Source organism: Condylura cristata, unplaced genomic scaffold (genome assembly GCF_000260355.1).
Source record: "Condylura cristata isolate star-nosed mole 26May11 unplaced genomic scaffold, ConCri1.0 scaffold00018, whole genome shotgun sequence".
In the NCBI taxonomy this organism is placed as follows: Eukaryota; Metazoa; Chordata; class Mammalia; order Eulipotyphla; family Talpidae; genus Condylura; species Condylura cristata.
Genome location: NW_004567119.1, coordinates 35,706,729 through 35,725,445, shown reverse-complemented (window position 1 = coordinate 35,725,445; position 18,717 = coordinate 35,706,729). Strand labels below are relative to the sequence as shown.

The window sequence follows — 18,717 nt, the reverse complement described above, 5'->3', positions numbered from 1 at the left end:
GCAAATTAAAAACACAATGAGATACCACCTCACCCCAGTGAGAATGGCACATCTTAAAACAACTAACAACAAATGTTGGAGAAGATGTGGAGAAAAAGGAATTCTCATGCACTGCTGGTGGGAAAGCAAACTAGTACAGCCACTATGGAACACTGTTTGGAGGTTTCTAAAATTGCTAAAAATAGAGCTTCCATATGACATAGCTATCCCACTCCTAGGTATCTACCCAAGAGACACAAAAACACTGATTTAAAAAGACACCTGCACCCCATGTTTTTATTGCTGCTTTATTTATAATTGGAAAGACACGGAAGCAGCCCAAATGCCCAAAAGAAGATAACTGGATGAAAAAGATGTGGTACATACACAATGGAATATTACTCAGCAATCAAAAAAATAAACTCATGCCTTTTGCAGCAACATAGATGCAGCTGGAAGGGATCATGCTTAGTGAAATGAACAAGAAAGAAAAAGGAAAAATACCAGATGGTTTCATTCATAGCAGGAGCATAAAAGATCGGGGGGGGGGAATAATAATAATGAACAACTATATACCAGAGACATTTTATGGGGTGGAGTGGGGAATGGGATAAAAAATGGTGGTGGGGGAAGTGCACAGGACTATGGTGATGGCACATGGGTGATCTGGTGATGGGAAGCCCATGAGGATTATAAGTGAGATGGAAAAAGGCAAAAAATGATGTAAAAATAAACTGTTATAATACAAAAATAAAAATAAATAATCTGTCTTGGTTGAAACTGCACATAAACATACAAGATACATGCTTTAAATTAAATGTGTTCACTATAGTGATCATTTTAAATGAAAATTATATATTGAAATTATTTCAGGTCTAGCATATAATGAAAAATACTCTAATGTTGATTGTGGAATGAATCAGTTTCTGTAAAGAGTTTCACTCCCTCACATGAAATAAAGAACTATTTATTTAGAAAGCTGAGGACAAACATGAAAATGTTCAGGCCATAACTTACATTTCTTCTCCAAGAGAGAAGGTGATTTGAATTAGTTTCACATCTAGGAACACCTGGTAGATTAATGCTTAAAGAATCACAAGAGCGAAGCGTCTCCAACTAAATCTAATTTTAGATGTTTTGGGAAATTTTAGAAGATACCTGAAAATAATTGGGACTGTGGTGTGAGATTTTGGGATTTTCAAAAAAGTGAGGGGTGAGACTTCAGGATTTGTAAACCAACAATTTTACTCTTCCACAAACCTGTATCCTTGACCCAAGGTTGAGAATGTCTATGGATTTTCTTTCTTAAGCTAGTAGAGTATGAACTCTGCTGATATCCAATGTCTCACCAAAGATATTGATCAATAAATGTACAATGTTAATGTTCAATAAACATTTGAATTTGAGTTTCAATATAAAATGGCAGCACTTTAAACATTTGAAAGCAGTCCTTGGATATAATTTTGTCCTTTTCTAAGGATTATTGATGACTATATTCATTTGGATGGAGGCCATTACAGGCTGAGCTTCTGTGCTACTATTAAATTGTCTTCTAAACAATGAATTTGCTGAAATGATGAGATTAATTTTTAAACTTGCAACCATTCAGATATACACTTTTGAAACAATGGAATATTGATAAAAAAAAAACCTAGAATACAATATGTTGACTAGTTAGAGGAGATAAAAACAGAAGACGGGCAAATGGTAAAAAATATGAGTAAAAACAGACAAATATATTTGATGTGGAAATGAGAGGTGTATTATCCACACTGATCAAACCTTATTACAGTGAATTTCAATAGAGGTTAGTGTATAGAATTTTAAATAAATAGGCAAAATAAGTGTTTTTTCCATGGTGCTTATGCATTTTCTTAACTTAAACTTCCTTTTAATGGAATTCCTTAGAGATATCTGACCTGCATATTCAGGAATTGAGTAATATACTAATATGACATAAGGCCAACATCCTTCCTAGAACTGACATCATCTTGCATTTGTAAATGCTTTATTATGCTGATGTTTCCCCCTTTCCCTGTTTAACCCCACCATATAACACAACAACAGGGAAGATCCCTGAGGAAAAGCAGTTAGACCTGCAGATACAGTCTGGCCTTAGAAGGTTAAATGCTATCCCTTTCTGTAGGCACTGGATCAGCTTGGACTGTACACTTTGTCACCTTGTTCCTCAGTTTCCTCATTTCTGAAATAGGGAAAATAAAGAGATTTACCTCATAGAAGCTTTTCTGAGAATTAGATGGGGTATACATAGTATTATGATTTACTGGTAGCAAGCACTTAGACGTCCCTGATATTATGAGATCTATAAGACATATGATAGACTGTTTACAAAGGAGGAAATTGAAAAACAAATGGGTTAAGTGCTTCAGTAAGAGGTTTGATGTTTCTTATTAAAATCAATGGTCTCAGCTTTTCCTTAGAAGGATTTTGTCAGAACAAATGTTATTTACTAAACGAAACTGATGTGCTTTCATGTCTATGCATTTTCCTTTATCCAGTTATTTAAAAAAAAAAAAACTGAGAAATTGGAATATTTCTACTTTTACTACTTTAGGTAATTTACTCCATGATTTGGATAAGTTGGCCACCGTCTCAGGCTTCAGTTTCTTTGTATATTGGCAGTCTCTGAGAAACTTTTTCAACAGAAAGTAATATTATTCCACAAACTCAGCAATCAAACTAGAAATCTGAGGTTTGTCTCATAAATAAATACCTAAATTAAGTGAATTCCACATTTTTATCATTAACTGTTGCTATAATTTACATTCTGCATACTATTTTGGCACTGATAGTTCCTTGGTCAGTTCTACCTTTGATTTATTATCCCATTCCAAAAATGTTATAATGGAAATTCAGATGCATAAATTCAACTTAATATTGACAGCAGCTATGAAATTAAAGTTTTCCTACCAGGTCCACAAGTGATCAATAATATATTGTTTATTAATTTGGGCATGCAGCATAAAGCATACAAGCTTCAGAGTTTTAGATATGCAATATTATTCCTGCTTTTGATATTTGAAACTGTAAAATCAATTTATCATATTCATTATATAGTAGGTTTACAGAAATAAATAACATGACTTTTTTTTTAAGATGGAGCACATCACAGACATTTCTGTGCATTCATATCAAAAACAGTTTGATGACACTTGATTTTTATACCTTGTGGATACCTACAAAAAACAATTTAATTTGGATGTATTCTATAGTGTAAAATATTCTAGAAGTAGAGATAAGTTTTGTGGACAAATAGGTTTAAGAAATTTATTTCTAATTGTCTGCTTTATGATATGATCTGAATACTTGTTGATTAAACTGCTGATTACAATTTCCTGAAAGAATACAATAAGTCTTTTGTAGAGAAGACCAAATCTGAATACAGTAGCAAATGTTTATATCTCAAACACATTAATTTCTAATAATCATTCTTTGTGGAAGTTCCACATACATACACTACAACCTGAATTAAAATCAATTGCTTGGTAACAAGAAATCTGAGTAAACTTGCATTTCTAAAACTCAACTTAAGAATTTTGTCAAATTCCTCAGCAGTCCTTCAGTGATCAACTGACATATCTACCATGATAAAATATGGTAGAGCTATCTTCAAACATTTGTGAATGTCTATTTTGCAAGTATTGCTATTCATGTCTAAGTAAGCATTTGGGAACCACCCATAATCATATTGTATGACTGTAGTAGAAGAATTATTGTATTATTTAAGAACTATCCTGAAGTGAATCCTTTGCTTTGCTGTGAAAATCAATGGCTCCAGATTATTAGGGAGTTTTCAAAGAATATATGAATCAAAAAGGATCAATATAAATAAATGACCATGATTTATTTGATTCATCAATATAATGCATTATCATAATTACCTGAAGTTACCTTAAACTGTCTGATTTTTACATATTGTTTATTAGGGAGTCAACAGAGTTGATGTAGCTTGCCCTTCAGTAGGTCATGTAGAGATCAAAGTTTGCATACGAAGAAATAGGAACAAAAATACTTAAAAGGAATAATCTTGGTCAAGTGTAAATGCAATTGCATTTTTTAAACTGAGGGCACATGTATGGTATTTATTGTGATTATATTGTGAGCTCAGAATTCATCAACTCATTTTCAGGTAACCATGGAGAGGTATATCCTAGAATCTTTGGCATCTGCTAGCTCTAATTTCCTAAACTATTGACAAGGAATTGAGGTCCAAAGAGAGTCCTCTGTCACTTACTAACACACCAACTTACTCCTTCCTCAGTGTTCTTTGTATTTTTCTTTGTAATTATGAGAAACAGATATAAGAAACTGGGGCAAAAAATGAAGTGACCTATTTTTGAGAAACAAAAATAAAAAAGGCCTCAATGTGTGACACTCCCTATGAAATCATTTGAAGGGATGGAATACATGTAGCTTAAGGTTGATGAAGATGATGGGAGAAAAAAAAATAAATCAATAAATATTTAAACATATTTGCAGGGTTTTTCAAATTTTTTCCTAAATTATAAGAAAATATTCTTTGAAGATCAACTTTCCATATTCTTGGATTCATTTTATAATAAAATGTGATATATTCTGAATATATTATTGATTATATAAAGCTTAGAATAGCCCTAATTTTTAAATATGCTGTATAGCAGAATACAATTAAGAAATAGTACAGTCAAAATCACTCTATCATTTTTTAACACCCTCATAAAAGATCAGTACACACATTTACCGAAGTCTACAGTGCAGTCTGGTTTGAACCTGAAACAATAACGAAATCTTGCATCTTCATCTTTAGACTGTATAAGCCTAATACCTGCCTGGAGTAAATCTTTACTGGTTGTCACCTAGTGCTCAAACTTGAAATAACTTGTAATTCTAAATGCACACTGAAAATAGTTCAGATTGAAAGCCAAATCATGTATATATCCACGGTACTTTTATAGCATTTTTTCCCCTTTAGGTATTCAGACTCTGACTTAAAATTTGACCTGATCAGGCATCTCTTGATGTATTGCTACTCAATTCAATTAGTAAGGGAACGATGGGGAAAGGTGTATTTAAATTCAGCTTTATGTAAGTATATTAAATTCAGCTTTATGTGAAATTTTGTATCTGCTGATTATGTTTAAGAAAACAGAATAATAAAGGGCTGATGCATATTTCAACTTTGATGCCCTCATAGAGATACTGGCATTAAGGGGTCTATATGGCAATGAATTACTACATACCTTATGGAAATATATTCAATACCATGTTCAGATAGGGCTTGGTTTTAATATTAAAACAACAACAAGTTTTCCTTTTTCAAGAGTAATCTCACTCCAAGAAGTGAAAAGCAATCCTAATGTCCATGTTTATTTCTTTAAGCTATTACATCACTGATGTTTTCTGAGCAAACCAGACAAACAGTAACTTTTGTGCCCCTTAACACATTTTAAAATAAACATAATACACTGTGAAAGTGTAAAATATGAAAATATATATCCATGTATGTTACCTATCATACATGGTCCTTTATGACAGCAATGGAGATGATGTTAAGGCATAATGCTGTACTATCAATTCTTTATATAATGTGAAAGTGTTAAAATGTAGAAGACTCCTATCTAAAAAAATTGAGTAAGAGGAAGGTAAATGGCATATTTTGTCAACTTTTGCAACTAAGGAAACTAGTTGAGATGTAGCATAGAAGTCTTTTAATCAAAAGCTTTATAGTTAATCAGTATTATGGTTTTAAAACCCAAAATAAGTAAACACTGTACTAAGGATCTATGCATTTGGAGATTTTCTAAAATTTGAAGACATATTTATAAACAGTTAAATATAGAACTTTGTATTTGAACTTTATCTACTTTTATCATTTTTCATATGTAAGTAGATGAATAAAGTATAAAAGAAGAGATATGAAAGGTGACTTGGTAAAAATAGGAAGTGATTACTTCTGGATCAAGAGGGACAGAAAAAAGTAGAATGGAGGTTGGAATCTTCAACTGTATTTAAATAGTGATTTTTTTAATGAAATAAAGAGAAAAAAACTAATAGTAACAAATATTGGTGGGGGAAAACAAGAGGGAGAATATTATATTGCTCTTAACTTTATACATAGTTTGAAATTGAACTGAAGTTTATATAGTGTGAAATTGAAAATGCAGTTTATTTTTATCCCAGCTAAAAAAAAAGACATATTACTCTTCAGTGAAATTCTAAAGCTTTATTTTCATCTTAAGTTTGAGATACTATGTTTTTCAGTTTAAAAATATATATTTAAAATGAGTACCTAGGTGTAACTTAGAAATTTGTTAAACAACCACTCAGTTGAAAGACAAAATCCTAAATCTTCTTAATATATTCTGATAGCTGTGTAGATTCATTTCACTTTTTGTTTGTATAATGAATTTTGAATGATTGTTACAAACTTTATGCATGCTATTTAACATTCAGAAGCATAAAGTTAGTTATTAAATATTTGTTAATGCGTATAAATAAGGATTTTCTCTTTATTAAATACTTTATCAATTCAGATATACACTTAATAGAATTGCTGTGGTAAAGAGTCTTTATTATACTTCAGGATAAAATACTGGGGCAAACTGTACAACCTTATCTTAGTTAATGCAATTTAGGAAAAAAAATCGCTTAAAAAAAAAACCCTAGAACATAAGAATTTCATGCATAACTAAGAAAGTAGCTGGATTTTTGAAGGAAATCACTGTATGTGCTTTTAATAAGTTCACTTCAAAGAAAATTTGTTTTAAACATAATCTTGCAAAAATTTATAATATCAAGTGTACCAAGTGGTTTGAATGTAAGTTCTACTTTCATGGACTTAGTTAAATCTTGAATAGCAGCTATACTCACTGTTTATTAATTCAAAAAGGACTTACGTTTACTCACTTTAACTTTTGAATGTGGGAATCATAACTATGGGAATGCTTTTTTCTCAACATGCTCACAATTTGAAGCTTGCATAGTGTCCAATAATGGTAAAGCAGTAGCAAAAATGTTGCACCTGGGATAGGGAGGAGTGAGGGGAGCAAAGGTCAAAACCAGGCCTTAATAAGCATTGACTAAACAGACTTTAGACTCAGTGAAAAGTCCAGACGACCCCTGCAGCGTCATCTTACAGCTCTGATTTTCTTCTTTTCAAGATGTAGTATAATCCATAAATACGACCAAATCACTAGCAGCTTAGTCTTTGGTTTGGTTTTCATCTTCCAGGGACCCCCCCCACTGGCCCCCTACTCCCCACTTCACAGAGATTTAAAAAAATTAACCCCTTTCTGTCCTAAGACTAATGAAAGAATGAATTTTTTCATGGTCACTGTTGTCAACTTAAACCTTTAAGTCTTTTAAGGGCAGCAGGCACTTTGTAAAGTGGCTTATAACAACCAGAGAACTGGCTGAGTGTTTCATTTTCTCCCAATATATGTTGAATAATGTCCTAACAGATGACTAACCCTAACAATGCAGAGTACACAAATCAGTGAGCTTTGTCTTTTTATGAATGTCTAGAGCAATAACCTTAAATACTTTAAAACCTTAAATGGTAGTTTTGTTTAGTTCTGGTTTCCCATCACACTGAGGTTACATTTACATACCACTTCTAGATAATTCAGATGCATGATGAAAATGTCTGTAAACAACTTTTTGACACAGTCTCCTCATTTAGAAATGATCTGATTCAATTCATACTCTCATATTTCTATGGCCATAATCTCTTTTCATATTTATGTTTATTTCTCTAATCTAAAACTTGTTGAAAGAGAAGTTAGGCTCTTTAAGTTAAAACAGCAATTTCTCTGCAGGAAATAGACTAGATCAAGTGTAAACTGCAAACATGAACAGGAGTTCACCTTAAGTGCAATAGTTGAGAGAAGCCATCACTCTTGGAAGTGGGCACAAACTGGGAGCGAGAGCTGTCCAACTGAAATCAGGATAATCTCTCTATTCTGTTTACAGCACTGCAGATTTTCCAAACGCCAAAGACATCTGCATATACCCTGACATTTATTCTCTCCATGTAACATCTACCTTGTTAGCCCCACTTTTCTCATAGTTTCAAGATGTAAAATAAAATAAAATCCTGAGTGTGAAGCTTAATTAAGGGTGAGACAAAGTCTTACCTAAGCAGAAATGACTTAGAACAGAGCAAACAGGGCAGGGAGACAGGACTGTGCTGTCCTCTGAGGAGAGGGCCTAAGGCGAATCATCAAAACAGACACAAAGGATGTCCTGGGAGAGGGGAAGGAGGTTCAGTTTCTCTTGGGATAGTTGTCTCCTACTAAGCAACACAATCTTACAGAACAGGGCAGGGATCAAGCCAGGAACAAGCAGTTTACACAGTGGCAAAGCCTCTATACTGATCACAGTTTCATCTGTGCTGTGCACCTAAAGCCTCAGGCTATCCAGGAAGATAGTGTAGCAAAACGCAACCATGATCCCATAGACATAAAAATATGAAAACTTACTTAAGAAGCTAAAAAGAGGGCCTTATTTTATTTAGTAATTCTGATTATCTTTAATCCTGCAAAATTAGTACCTGCCTATTTTTTCAGAATAAGATGGAGGAGAAAATGGAAACAACTTAGCGTTCTATTATTCCTTATGTGCAGCTGTCTGTTTTGAACAACCAATATAATTTTAATATTGTTTCCAATATCCATTATCCATCACTCCCTATATACAAAGCTAGATTAACTGCTAATTAAAAATCTTAGTAATACTAAGATAGAAACATGTATATGTCTTTTGATTCTGCATGGTTTAGGTTTTCTGTTAATACTTTGGTTTCCACGTATGTTCTACATAACTTTATATTCTAAATATATTTTATTTATTTGGACCGCAAAACACATATTCATTAAACCACTGCATATATCTATTTTTCTAATGGATTTTTATAAGCTCATGCTTCTTAATATTTCCAAATAGTTATATTTTTTCAAGTATGAGAAAAATTAATGAATACATATAATGGCATTATTAAATTCATGGTAACACAAGTAGATTTACTAAAAAATTATGTATATACATATATATATATACACACACACACACATATGTATATAGGAAAATGCCAGAAATTCAAATTTCACAATGTTCAAAATGAACTAACTTCACATCTTAGTGACTTAAAACACATTTAAATTTTTCTGTAATTTTGATGCAAAGAAATTCGAATTGATCTTATCAGTCATAAGATGCATTTTTTCACAATGTTCAAAATGAACTAACTTCACATCTTAGTGACTTAAAGCACATTTAAATTTTTCTGTAATTTTGATGCAAAGAAATTTGAATTGATCTTATCAGTCATAAGATACATTTTTTTCAGCAATTACATTAGTGTGCTTCTAATGGAACCCTACATTTCTGACAACTGGCAAAGTTGCTTAAGAATAAATGCTGCCCCAAGAATTCCAAATCAGAATTCCATGTTTTTGTGAGGCAAATGCTTTTTCGATGACTATATAGTTATTTGGAGGTTTTTTTAATTAAAAAAAATTAAATTTTGTCTTTGTCTTTATGTTTTTCCATATCTTTATTAGTCAAACAATGTGAGCATCAGGAAGAAAACTTATTTTTATCTAATACTTTTGCCATTCTAAAATCAGATATTTAAAATGAGAACGACTTTGATTTGTAAACAATAATAAATGACAAAGAAAATTATTTGTGAAGAATTTGTCAAAAAGCAAAAACCTGAGAACTTGCATACCCATGTTTACAGGCAATATATAGACCATCTTCAATTCTTGATATGTTTTCTAATCCAAGTCCCAATGAAATCCCAAGAAAAAACCCTTTTCTTTCTATATGATGATGATGATACACATAATGAGCAAAGAATTTAGATGGTAAATTTGAAAGCATATACATACATGTATGTGTGTGTATGTATATATATATATATGTACATATTCCAGTAACAATTATTCATACATTAAGAAAAATAAATTTTAGTATCATTTTCGTGGAGCATGATCATTCTTTCATCTAAATTCAATTATTAAGTCCCTATTCTAATGTGCTTTCTAACCAACACATCACTCACCATAGTTGAGAGACTAGAAGTGCATGATAACTTTCTTATTTACTTCTGAGGAAATGGCAGAAACAACCAACTCAGGTAATATTCATAAGGATTAACTTTGCATCTATATTAATATCAATCAAAATTAAATGTCTTCAATTAGTTTAGATTGGTTAGTAAGTGCAAAACAAAGGCAAATCTGAGGCGCTGAACCTCACAATGCCTCTACTGATTTCTCCACTGGCCCTTCCTCTGCACATGGTCAATTAGAATTGAAAATCCTGTGCTGATTTCATTCGCTGGAATTTTTAAGCAGGTCAGGAAGAAAGATGTTATTGAAAGGAAAAGTCTCATCTAAATAAGAAAGGAGCACGTGGCCATCTGGTCTTAGCTCTCTCTATATATAATATAAAGTTATTTCAGCTGAACTGCAGGCTTGATGTTTAAAATGATGTGCCCAAAAATCAACCCCAAATCTGTTGATGGTAAAATATCCCAAATGTTTCTTTTTCGAACCTCCAAATATGCAATCCACAGTTCATTTCCTATCTGTGATTCATGAGCCCATTTGACCCCAGCGCCTCACTGAGCTTGACTGAGTTTCAGGCAGTGAAACATTCAATCACTCTTAGAACACTTTTCCTGCCTGGGCTATCAACAGGGCTGTAGATCTTTTGAAAATTGTGAAAATAGCTTTGATAGTTTTCACTCAGATTAATTTGGAGTGTCGTCTGCCTGTAGGCTTGGAAGAATAAAATTTGAGGCATGAAGCAACCAAACCAGTTTCCCTTCTTTTTGAGACTGGAGGTTCCTGTGTATTCTCTGCACAGTGCTCAGGCATCTACTCCAAATAATTTCAGGCCTAAAGACTAAGTTTCTTAAAAGACCCAGTTTTTCTTTTCATGAAAGAAAAGTTAAGACTACCTTTAGAAAAGATATTCATAATGGTAATAAATATACATTTTAAAATAACCTTTTATACTGCTTTCCAAATTGGCTATGGCTTTTAATATGATTAAAAATTTTCTGATGTTTTTAAAATAATAGCATCATCAATATATTAATTTAGTCACTATCTGAGCATGCTCCTCTGCTAGCATAGACCTAGTTGATATCACCATCAACAATTCATTGTATTAAAACACACTAATATCCTCACTTAAGTATTAGACTATATTCAAATAGGCTATATATGTTTATATATGGAACATACACACACACACACGCATAAGAATGCATGATTAAAAAGTCACCTTATCCAAGCAAGAGGAGAAATTTTAACTAAAATCTTCAGATAAATACATGTATTAAACTTACTCTAGTATATGAAACATAAGAACTTAATATGTCCGTGGCATAAGATATCATTGGTTGTTTTTGTATATTTACTGTGTTTGTTCTACCGTCTCAAATAAATCATTACTATTGTGTAAAAAGAATGAACTGTACTATAGTAAATTGTTCTTTCTCCGTTATGCTCTGAAAAACCATTTGTTCTTGAATTGGCGTTACGTAGTTCAACTATTTCAATCAAGTCCATTATCTTCTTTTTTTTGAAAGATGCCTTTTTAGTAACCTGTATCCCCAGTGGGCATGTCATGTTTTGTTTTTAGAAAGTAGATGAAGTTTAAATCCAACGATTTGTTCACTTTTTTATCTTTGATAAAACAATTATATAATTCATCCTCAAGCAAGAATTCCACTCTTTGTTGAAAGAACTGTTTATGTAAAAAATTATAGTCAGGCCCAAGAATTTCTCAAAAAAGTTATTTATTAGTTCACACTGGTGCCTTACCTCATAGAATGTCACTTAACTTGTATAGCTTGTTTTTTCTAAGTACAAAATGTGTCAGTTCTTTCAGCTATATACATTTTTCAATAATAGTAACATGAAAGCCAAAAAGAACAACACACTTTTTCACTTATTTAAAAAAAAAACACAAAATACATCAGCAAAGTGAATTCTATTAATTTATGTGTTGATGTCTAAATAGCGCTATTCATATAAAGTTGCTTTGTAAATCCCTCCAAAATTAATCCATCTTAAGTATGCAAGAAAGTAATACTAAGAGCAAACTCCAAAATTAAGAAAACAATGCATCTAATTCTTGATATGTAAGAACTGGTAGTTAGTCCCAGTCATTCTATACTAATGAAGATTAATTTAAATTATATATCAAGTTTAGCAATTAAGAGACAGTATACACACACACACACACACACACACATATACACACACACACACACACAGTTGTTCCTTATTTATATATCAAATATGGCGGTATGCTTTGGTAAAATTATTCAAGTTCATTGTATTTTGAGTTAAGTTAAATAAAACAATATAGTTAAATATACACATAAATATACCAAACAAATATACACTTGTTTGGTGGATAACAGTTTAATGTAAGACCCATTAAAACAGACTTGAATATAATCACTGCACCAGTAGTCCACAGAATTTTAATCCAAATTTCATATAAATGAGAACACATAAATTGTGCATTACTTGTTAAATCATTTATTCAAGATCACTGTTTCCCAAGGTAATAAGCTCATGGTAAAAATAATCTCGTGGCCACAAAATTTAAATGGCAAATAAGAAACACCAACTGGTGAAATATCAGTATTATAGCATATTTATCCAAATTCCCATGTTAGTACTATCAATGCAATTCAGCCACCTCTGAAACGTTCAACAAGCATATTAATAAGGCTTCCCAGAATCAGGAAACTCTGCTTGACTTCATCGATCCTGAGAAGCATGCCCATACTGCCCCAGAAACACATCTTCAAGAAAGAGATAGCTACAAATAAAATAGTCTTTCCTGTGGGTGTCGGTTAACCCCGCAAACACGTGAACTTCCTATGGCACACACCCAACAGACACTGGCGATTAGGTGATTGAAAATGTTGTCCACAAAGGCAGAATTTTATGTGTAATGACCTCACCAGCAAACCTGGATTTTCTGTGTTATTAAGATATAATTGTGTGGGCTTGAGAGTGTGTATCTCGGTGTGTTTGTGTGTGTGTGAGCGAGCGATGAGGGGGTGAGAGAGACATGCTTAAAGACCAGCATCATCAGAAATGGTATAACCTTCTGCAAGCTTTGCAAGAATCTTTCCACAGACCTTTGACTTTTTTCCAGATTTCATAAAGCTTAAGTGCCATCAAAAATGTAGTTTCCACATAAGCAAATTATGTTTTGTTTAGTTAGCACTCTGTTCATCCTAAAATCTCCCGGTAGGTCCGTTGAGATGAGATTTCTATACCAAATGAGGCATGAGTATCTGTGTAATATGGTGCAGGAGTTGCAGGGTCTCTTGAGACCTGCATTTGAACGAGCAAGACGTCTTGGTTTTACAGGCAATGAAAGGGTTAAAAATTGAGGCTGTCTGGGGTAAGAGAAAGGGGATATTGTTGTCTTTAATCTTTCTGCAGTGTGTGTAAGACTTCCATCCCGGATCTGCACATAGCAGCGGTCCAGGCTCGGCATGCATTGCGTGCAAGCTCCTTGATTGTAGAGGGGGAAAAACCTGGCTGGAGTCCAGACAGGCTGGAGCTCTGTTGATCATTATGTCTAGCCTTCAGGTGTCTCAGCACACAGTGGGCGGTGGTGGGGGAGGTGTAGATAACATGAGAGCAGACAAAGACCAAAAATGGTGTATTTAAAAAAGATTATGCGAAAATTTGCGTCCAAGCCTCTTGAAAAAATGAATCCTAACCTCCTGGACTTTTATAATTAGAACACAAGCTCTGCTCTGGCAGATCTCTTTAAGCCATAATTAGTTATGTCTGGAGCCTTTGAATAATTCCTTTCAATAATTGATGGAGTTAATATTCTCCTTTTTAAATGAGGAGGGCAATGTTTTCTTACAAATTCTCTTTTTGTTAGAGGCTTTCTCGTTCAAAATCTTCATCAGTATAAATCACATCGGTTTGATTTGCCTTTTAATTTCATGAGACTCAGTGTATAACTTTTTAAAGGATTTGGATAATTCTAGAAGTAAAAGCATAATACATGGCTAGATTACCCTAACTGAGTGTAAAAAGAAAGCAGTATTATAGACTCATTCTCCCCCATTTGTTTCCAATTATTTTATAAATTTGAAAAAACTGCTTTGTATGTTGCTTCTGTTTGAAACTCTATCAAAAGGTCTTCCCACGAATGTAACTTAGATGCTAATCACATCGTTTGCCTGTTAGTAAGAAGAAATTCCCCAATATTTAATTTTTCAAGCATTCTTCTATAAAGAAGCTTCTGCATGCTTCCTCCCCACCCCCACATCCTCACTCCACCCTATTAGGAATTTCAAAAAAAAAAAAAAATCTTTATACATGGAAGGCTGGATCCTAAGACAGAAAGCTGTCTTTCCTTCTTTACCCTGGCCACTTTCAGTTGCCTTTTACTTCCGTAGGGACTTTATTTCACATTTTGAAAAACACCAAAACCAGTTCAGTCTCTGTCCTTACTATAAAATGAAAAGTGGTGGTTAAAAAAATAAATAAAAAGAAAGCCCTGGCTTGAAGCCATTGTTCAGAATTTAAGAGCTATTTGCCCCCAAGTGTCTTAGCAGTCTTTCATAGCTAATTATAATAACTGTCAGATGTCTGGAAAGTCTATGGAGCCTTGTCAGTGGAGTCAGCAAAGTTTGCCTTTTATTTTTCTTGGGGACAGATCAAACCTGATTAGACATAAAGAGCAAAAAGCAGTGAACTAAGTACATATGTGTGCGCCTTCATTTTTCCTTATGAACAAAGCAGCATACTAGACCAATGTTCCGGGGTGCAGCCTCCTGCAGCTACTCTTTGGAATGCCTGACTTTTATTTTTCATTCTTTATCTTTAACATAATAAAACATGCAACAATTGTCCCTGGACATTTTCCTGTCAGTCGAATATCCTTCAAAACATGTAACGAGAGAGTACACTGAAAATATCTTTAAATATCCCAAGCTTATGACATAAAACTATCTTAGCCAGTACACTTGACGGAAAGAAATACATACTTACAGTTTCATAGTGGATATTCGTGCTCGTTCCTGGTCCCCGGAGGCACAGCAGAGGCTTTTGTCAGACTGTCCCTGATGCAGGTGCAGAAACCCCTTCTGCAAGCAGGAAGGAGGCAGGAAAGTGCTTCATAAAGTCTCTCGGAACTCAGCCACTTGTGCTCAGGCATCCCTTGCTCCTGTGAAAGCTGTACTATCTGCAGTTCTGAATTGAACTAAATTACAGCCCATGTGAAAGACAGGGGCAGCGAGTCATGTGGGAGATACACAGCTATCCTATTGGCTACTAAGACATAGCTTAGGCATTCTGCCTTTTCCACCATTGGTGAATAGTTAAAACTGAAAGCATCTAGATCCTCCTCTTGAGCTTATTTGTCCTTTATGTGTGGAAGAATGACTGTAGGATTTTACAGTGACAGAATTAGTTAAGAAAGGGACTGAAGTCATCCTTCACAGAGACTAGTGGGAGGAGATTGGAAGCTCAGCTTTTCCAGGATTTTTTTTTTCCTTTCTATGCCCCTTCCCTGCAGTTTTGTCTGGGATTTGCCTGTTTGCTGTCAGAAAAATGTGTGTGTGTGTGTTGTGAACCCCCCCTCCTCCAGTTAACTTTCGAGGTGACAGAAAGCAAATTATCATCTCACTGTTTTCTGGGACTCAGTTATGGTTTGAAGCACCAAATCAATTTTTTATGATAAATTTTCACATTTTATTTTGATGTTTTAAGATGATTTACTGCCATTCTAAACAGCCAAAAGATTTTACTAGGAAACTGTGAACATAACTAACTTTTCTAAGTAGTTATTGCTTCTTGATAAAAGCAGGGGAAGTAACAGCTCTGGCAAACATTAAAAGACAACAATGACAAATCAAATAAAGGACTTCAACTTGGCAGAATAAAGGGGAAGAAACATTTGCTCAAAACCATTCTAATGTCTCTCTTCTGGTGAGGTAAAATGTTCATAACATTGGTTATTCTAGAAAGTTATTCTAGGATTATTTAATTTAGCTAATTAAAAAAAAATCTCTGGTGCATTTATATCAGTTTAGAGCTCATCAAGTCCCATATTAGTGGTGCTAAAGGGAGACAGGCGAACTGACAAACAATAGCTATTCATTGACAATGATACACAGAATTCTATGAAATAAATGAAAGATACCTGGAAGTGCATGGCAATTTGCACTTTCTTGGAGACCTATAAAGAAGCAGCCAATCTTCTTGAATTTAGTTGTCCTAACAACTCATAGAATCAGAGTTATGTCTTTCATGTCTTGGTGGCAAAACAAACTCAGATGCTTCATTTGTGATTTTAGGTCCAGTTTTCCAACTTACCCTTAAGAGTAATAAAGATTACCACTTATAAGTACCCTCCTATTATATATGCCAAGTATTGTGTGGTAGCATCCTGTTTAGCTCATGCATTTCATAGATAAGAAATGGTATCGAATATGATATAGTTGTCAGGTGATGTCTCCTGAGTCACACAAACTCTCACCTGTTTTACGTACACCAAGTGGATTGTCATGATGGTGTTGGGTAAGGTTTTTGCTAAGAAAGCATATTTGAATATTTCAGCATAAGTGGAGAATGTCCATTATAGTCAGTTATGGGTCTTAGGTTTATAGTCATATCATAAATATCTACACATGCCAAAATGTCTCTATCCATTCATCTGTTGAAGGACACATAGGTTGGTTCTGAGACTTATAAATTGTGAACAATACTGCTATGTACACAGGTATAGATAAATCTTTTGTATTAGAATTTTCAAATTACTTGGCTAAATACCTAGGTATTGCAGGATCATACAGAATTTCTATTTTTTTTAAATTGTTTTTAAGAAACTCCCGTCCTGTTTTCCAGAGGGGCTCTAACAACTTGTATTCCCTAATTGTGGAACATATACTCAATGGAGTACTATGTACCCATGAAGAAAGATGGAATGGTGTTATTTGGTACAATATGGATGGGACTTGAAGTGATTATGTTCAGTGAAATAAGCAAAAAACTAAAAGACAGATATTGGATGGTTTCACTAATCTGTGGAATATAAATACCCCCAAAGCATTTATGTACAAATAATAGTAGGAATAAAATTTGAATTTGGCAAAAAGAAGATAATGGGTACTGAGAGAACAGGGGAGAGATATGCAGGATATGGGGGTAGGAGCGAGATGTGATATGGATACTGGTGGTTTGGTGAAGGGAAATAAGATATTCACATGTGACTAGGAATGGGCCTCAAAGGGGCAGTCATGGACACAGATTTATCTTTGGGTTCCCACTAGAGGCCTTTCAGAGATTCCTATAACCACAGAATGTCTGGTGGAGTGCAATCTCCTAGTCTATAATTCCAGGCCTTAGTGAATCCTGCCGGTGGTTCAGAGGTTGAGACCCTTGAATAGTAGTATAGCAAGCCCTGGGTCCTTTTTGAAATGGCATCTAAAATTTTGTTGGTCAGGGACTTATCAAGAACCTTCTTGGAGTTTCCTGAATGTTCCCCTTTTGCAGCCCACACCAAATGAATTAAAAGGAACTTCTACTCATCTCCCTGACCCTTGTGGGGCCCATCTATAGACTGAAGGTAATTACTGAAGGAAGTATGACTGAATTCTCACCTATGTATTGCCAAGATGACTTTGCTGTGTCTCAGAGCATGATGCAATTAGTATAGGTTAACAGACCTAAGATAGAGTTAAAAGAAAACTTTTAATCCTCTTCTTTTGTGAACTGTATTTTTTTTTTGAATGGTGCTTAGTCACTCTTAAATTGTGATCACCTCATGCTTCAGAACCTTGCTAAATCTTCCTTCTCATATAGCACTCATGTGATGTAGTTTATCTTATTTTCATCAAATGAATTTTCCCACTCAACTGTAAATAATTTCAAGTTTTGGGCTCTTAACTCTATTTTTAAGCCCTCATAATGCCTGTCATAGTATAAATGAGATTTTTTTTTTTATTGGCAGTGGTCAATTTATGAGTAGCCTTTAGATGAAAAATAATGCTAATGTATTGAGAACAACTTAACATTTTAAAATATAGTTGAAATAGATGAATTAGACTCGATGACAAGTAGGGAAATTTTCTTGAGATGACAGACTCTCACCAATATAGTTCTAAATTAATCACATAAACACTTGACTAAATTGGTGGTTACAGTGTGGGCACACATTTACCTAACTTCTTTCTGCTGTCAACTATCACATCAGTTCTTTTCATTCATTAAAGACCAGCCCATCTGGTTCTCAGATTTCCTCTTTAACTCTAGTCCTGTCTTTACTTTAGCTCAGTGTTAACAAAGGCAAGTCATTCAACTCTCTAATATGTCAGTTATCTATCATCTTCAACCCTTCTAACTCTATCCCTACACATCCTGTAAGCCCTTTTAGTATCTCCAACTCCTTGTTTCATCTATTTTCTTTTCATTCTCTTCCAGTTTTCATCCTTTGACTATTCTTTCCCTTCTGAGGCCCTGTTTCATGACTTCATACAGCACAGGGTCAACACCTCCTGCTTTCTTGTTCCATTTTTTTTTCTGATACTTCCACAGTCCCACCAGGCAAAATCCAATTTTGGATTAATCCAACTGAAACTCCTCTAAGTTGTTCTGGGCTTTTAAGAACCACTTCTAGATGTCCACAAAAGATGTTACTGACAGCCCTCAAATTTGACTACAACCCCAC

General features: G+C 33.9%; 1 long non-coding RNA gene across 1 annotated transcript in view; it reads right to left on the bottom strand.

Moving 5' to 3' along the window:
• Nucleotides 1–15,195, bottom strand: part of LOC105853813 — a 42,955-nt gene extending 27,760 nt beyond the window's left edge. Inside the window, exon 1 of the long non-coding RNA XR_001145582.1 lies at nucleotides 15,039–15,195. This is a non-coding gene — a long non-coding RNA (uncharacterized LOC105853813). The remainder of the gene's footprint in view (nucleotides 1–15,038) is intronic.
• Nucleotides 15,196–18,717: the final 3,522 nt, after the last annotated feature.